Source organism: Callorhinus ursinus, unplaced genomic scaffold (genome assembly GCF_003265705.2).
Source record: "Callorhinus ursinus isolate GAN/ISIS: 27379988/994484 unplaced genomic scaffold, GSC_fseal_2.0 scaffold4, whole genome shotgun sequence".
NCBI lineage: Eukaryota > Metazoa > Chordata > Mammalia > Carnivora > Otariidae > Callorhinus > Callorhinus ursinus.
The window spans coordinates 77,017,999-77,022,795 of NW_027397066.1; the positions used below are offsets into that span (position 1 = coordinate 77,017,999).

The 4,797-nt window shown below is 42.4% G+C and overlaps 1 pseudogene; it reads right to left on the reverse strand.

Moving 5' to 3' along the window:
• Positions 1 to 2,729: 2,729 nt before the first annotated feature.
• LOC112825512 (large ribosomal subunit protein eL20 pseudogene) lies at positions 2,730 to 3,264 on the reverse strand (annotated as a pseudogene).
• Positions 3,265 to 4,797: the final 1,533 nt, after the last annotated feature.

Genomic DNA, 4,797 nt, shown 5'->3' on the forward strand with positions numbered 1-4,797 from the left:
TTTCAATACCTTTTATTTCTTTTTGTTGTCTGATTGCTGTTGCTAGGATTTCTAGTACTATGTTGAACAACAGTGGCGAGAGTGGGCATCCTTGTGATGTTCCTGATCTTAAGGGAAAGGCTCTGAGCTTTTCCCCATTGAGGATGATATTCACTGTGGGTTTTTCATAGATGGATTTTATGAACTTGAGGAATATTCCCTCTATCCCTATACTCTGAAGAGTTTTAATCAGGAAAGGATGCTGTATTTTGTCAAATGCATTTTCTGCATCAATTGAGAGGACGATATGGTTCTTCTCTCTCCTCTTATTAATGTGTTCTATTGCATTGATGGATTTACATGAATGTTGAACCACCCTTGCATCCCAGGATAAATCCCACTTGGGGGTTGTGGTAGATGATCCTTTTAATGTATTGTTGGATCCTATTAGCTAGGATTTTTTGAGAATTTTGGAGTCCATATTCATCAGGGATATTGGTCTGAAATTCTCCTTTTTGCTGGGGTCTTTGCCTGGTTTGGGGATTAAGGTAATGGTGGCCTCTTAGAATGAGTCTGGAAACTTTCCTTCTGTTTCTATTTTTTGAAACAGCTTAAGGAGAATAAGTATTATTTCTTCTTTGAATGTTTGGTAAAATTCCCCAAGAAATCCATCAGGCCCTGGACTCTTGTTTTTTGGGAGGTTTTTGATCACTGCTTCAATCTCATTACTGGTTATTGGCCTATTCAAGTTGTCAATTTCTTCCTTTCAGTCTTGGCAGCTTATAGGTTTCCAGGAAGGCATCCATTTCTTCCAGGTTGCTCAATTTATTGACAGATAGTTGTTGATAATAATTTCTAGTAATTGTTTCTATTTCCTTGGTGTTAGTCGTGATCTCTCCCCTTTCATTCACAATTTTATTAATTTGGGTCCTTTTCTCTTTTCTTTTGGATAAGTCTGGCCAGTGGTTTATTGATCTTATTAATTCTTTCAAAGAAACAGCTTCTAGTTTTATTGATCTGATCTACTGTTTCTGGTTTCTAATTCATTGATCTCTGCTCTAATCTTAATTATTTCTCTTCTAACGTGTGGCTTAGGCATCGTTTGTTACTTTATCTTTAGTTCTTTAAGGTGTAAAGTTAGTTGGTGAATTCAGGATTTTTCTATTTTTTTGAGTAAGGCTTGGATGTCTATGTATTTCCCCCTTAGGACCGCCTTTGCAGTATCCCATAGGTTTTGGACCAATGTGTTTTTGTTCTCATTTGTTTCCATGAATTGTTTAAGTCCTTTGATTTCCTGGTTGACCCAAACATTCTTGAGCAGAGTGGTCTATAGCTTCCAAGTGTTTGAATTTCTTCCAAATTTTTTCTTGTGATTGAGTTCCAGTTTTAAAGCATTATAGTCTGAGAATATGCAGGGAATAATCTCAGTCTTTTGGTATCGGTTGAGACCTGTTTTGTGACCCAGTATGTGGTCTATTCTGGAGAAAGTTCCATCTGTGTGAGAGAAGAATGAATATTCTGTTGTTTTAGGGTGGAATGTTCTGTAAATATCTATGAGGTCCATCTGGTCCAGTGTGCCACTCAAAGCTCTTGTTTCTTTGATTTTTTGCTTACATGATCTGTCTATTGCTGAGAGTGGAGTATTGAGGTCTCCTACAATTAACGTATTGTTATCAATATGACTATTTTGGTTAACAGTTGGCTTATGTAGATGGCTGCTCCCATGTTGGGGGCATAGATATTTACAATTGTTAGATCTTCTTGTTGGATAGACCCTTTAAGAATGATATGGTGTCCTTCTGTGTCTCTAACTACAGTCTTTAGTTTAAAATCTAATTTGTCTGATATAAGAATTGTTACCCTAGCTTTCTTTTGAGGTCCGTTGGCATGGAAGATGGACCTCCATCCCTTCACTTTCAGTCTGGATGTATCTTTAGGTTCAAAATGAGTCTCTTGTAGGCAGCATATGGATGGGTCCTGCCTCTTTATCCAATCTGCAACCCTGTGCTGTTTTATGGGAGCATTTATGCTGCTCACATTGAGAGTGATTATTGCAATATATGAATTTATTGTCATCATGTTGCCTATGAAGACTTTGTTTTTATAGGTTGTCCTTGTAAATTTCTGTTGTATATCACTCTTGGGTGTCTTTCTTCTTTTATAGAACCCCCCTCAGTATTTCTTGCAGGACTGGCTTAGTGGTCATATATTCTTTCAGTTTCTGCCAGTCTTGGAAGCTCTGCATCTCTCCATCCATTCTAAATGACAGCCTTGCTGGATAAAGTACTCTTGGCTGTGTGTTCTTCTCATTTAGTACCCTGAATATTTCTTGCCAGCCCTTTCTGGCTTGCCAGTTCTCTGTGGATAGGTCTGACTTTATTCTGATGTTTCCCTCTGTAAATAAGGAATTTCTTCCCCGTAATTGCCTTTAAGATGGTTTCCTTGGTTCTAAGATTTGCGAGTTTTACTATTATATGCCGGGGTGTTGGCCTGTTTTCCTTGATCTTGGGAGGGGTCCTCTCTGCCTCTAGGACATGAAAGTTTGTTTCATTCTCCAGATTAGGGAAGTTCTCAGCTACGATTTGCTCAAATATATTTTCTAGTCCTCTCTCTCTCTCCACCCCCTCAGGGATCCCAATAACCCCTACATTGGAATTTTTCATGGTGTCACTTATTTCTCTGATTCTATTTTCATGGGGTTTTTTTTCCCAAAGAGTTTAATTGGGCAGACCTGGAGATAGGGAGGCTCTGCATCTAAAAGAAGGTGTTGGGCCTCTTGGTGGTGAAGTGTGGCTTGTGCTGGAGATGCAGGACCTGGTGGGGCAGGAGACACTTGATCTTGGGGTCGTGGAACTGCTTGACAACTGGTCGGTGGGACTTGCTGGCTGCAATCTCCTCCACCTTCATGATCTGGATTGAGTGGGCCCAGGCACGGTGTCGGGTGCCCATATCTCGGTAGCACTGGGTAATGGCACCCACAGTGGTCAGGTCCCGGTACTCCCGGTATATGTTGTGGGTGCCATTGCATGAGTCATAGCGCAGCCAGATGCCAAAGTTCTTCACCTGCAAGGGGGATTTCTCGAACACTTGTCCACAGTAGACAATTTCCCCCAAAACTTCTTCATCTTTTTCAGCTGCGAGCACAAAGTACCAGAAGTGGGACTTGGCGACGACATGATTAGGTGCAAAGATTCGCGTGCAATACAGAGGTGGAGTGTGACATTTGGGGGTGGGTAGGCAGCGCCCCACCACCTTGTACTCTCGCAGTGTGCCCGAGGCCTTCATGGTGCACTCTCCACTCTTGCCGCCACAGAAGAAAGACTATTTTTATGGATTTTGAGTTGTTTTCCCTGGCCTCCTCTTTCCCTGTCTTGTCCATTAATTGGTCTTCTAGATCACTAATTCGTTCTTCTGTCTCCCTTACCCTAGCTGTTAGATTATCTCGATTAGATTGGCTATCACTGATAACATTTTTAAATTCTGCCAATTCAGTTTTCATTTCTTCCCTTAGAGACCCTATGTTGCCATTAATCGATTTCTCCATTCTAGCTATTGTCTTCGCAATTGCTACCCTGAGTTCCATCCTGAATTCCATCTCCAACATCTTCCTATTTTGTGGGTTCCTCCTCCTAGTCATTCTGTTGAGGGGTGGTTGAGGGAATGTATAGAGTCCAAATTATTGACCACAACCCAAGCAAGATGCACCTGATTATAGGGACCTTAGGGTTGCTGGCCTCTTGTTCTCCCAGCCTGTCTTCTGGGGAAGGGGCTTCCTGCCCTGTTACTCAGGCAACCCTGTTTGGGCAGAGTTGCCCTGCCCTCTGTGGTGGAGGATGGGCTCAACAAAAACTGGTTTTGGGGGGCTTTTCTTCTCTGGCAGCTTTCCCTGGTGGCTTTCTGCATCTCTTCCAAGAGTCAGAAAACAGATTGTTTCTAACCTTCTGCCTCAGAGCAGAGAGATCGCAGTCTGTTCTTCAGTGAGCTCTCCAGGCCACACTCTCTCTGTTTCTGTCTGTGCTGATATAAACTGCAGCATCCTGGGTTGTGTGCCCCTCAGCAGCACTCCCAGTCCTCGCCTCCAGGTTGGGACACATCTCTGCCCTTTGTGCTTCTAAAACTGCCAGCCACCCCCAGTTTGTATGTGCCGCCCCGCTGCTCTGGGTTTCTGTTTGGGGGGCTGCCCTAAAGTCCTTTCCCCTCACTACCTTCTGCAACTCTGTGCCCTGTCCCCAGCATGGGAGGCTATCACTCATGGGCGGTGTAGAATCCCCATGGCTGTCTCCCTCCCCTTTCCATTTATCCTTTGATATCTGCCCGCGGAATCATGGCTCCCTGTTTGTACTTGAAACCAACCGCCTCTGATATTCTGTAGAGATTCAGATCTATCTTCTTATATCTCAGGCTGATTTCATGGGTGTTCAGTGTGGTCTGGTAGATATTCAGCTCAGTTCCAGGGACCGGTTAGAATAGGTCCCCTACTCCTCTGCCATCTTTTCCCTCTCTCTCTTTAGTATTGATTCTAACATAGTATGAAGTAATCCTTCCTAGTGCACTAACTCAAATGTACTTTGCAGTCAGTCTCAAAAGTATCTTATGTTGATATTAAGAGAGAGCTAGTGTACTATAGAAATTTCAAATGAAGCCAAACTCTGCATATGTAAAACTTACAGAATATTTTTTCTACACTGTATTTTATCACATTAGACTTCCCATCTTCTTCCATATGTTTTAAGATTATCTATGTGTCTAGAGAGTTACCCTTACACACTTTTAACAGGGTGGTGATCTGACAACAAATTAAACTGATGTTGAGTTAGA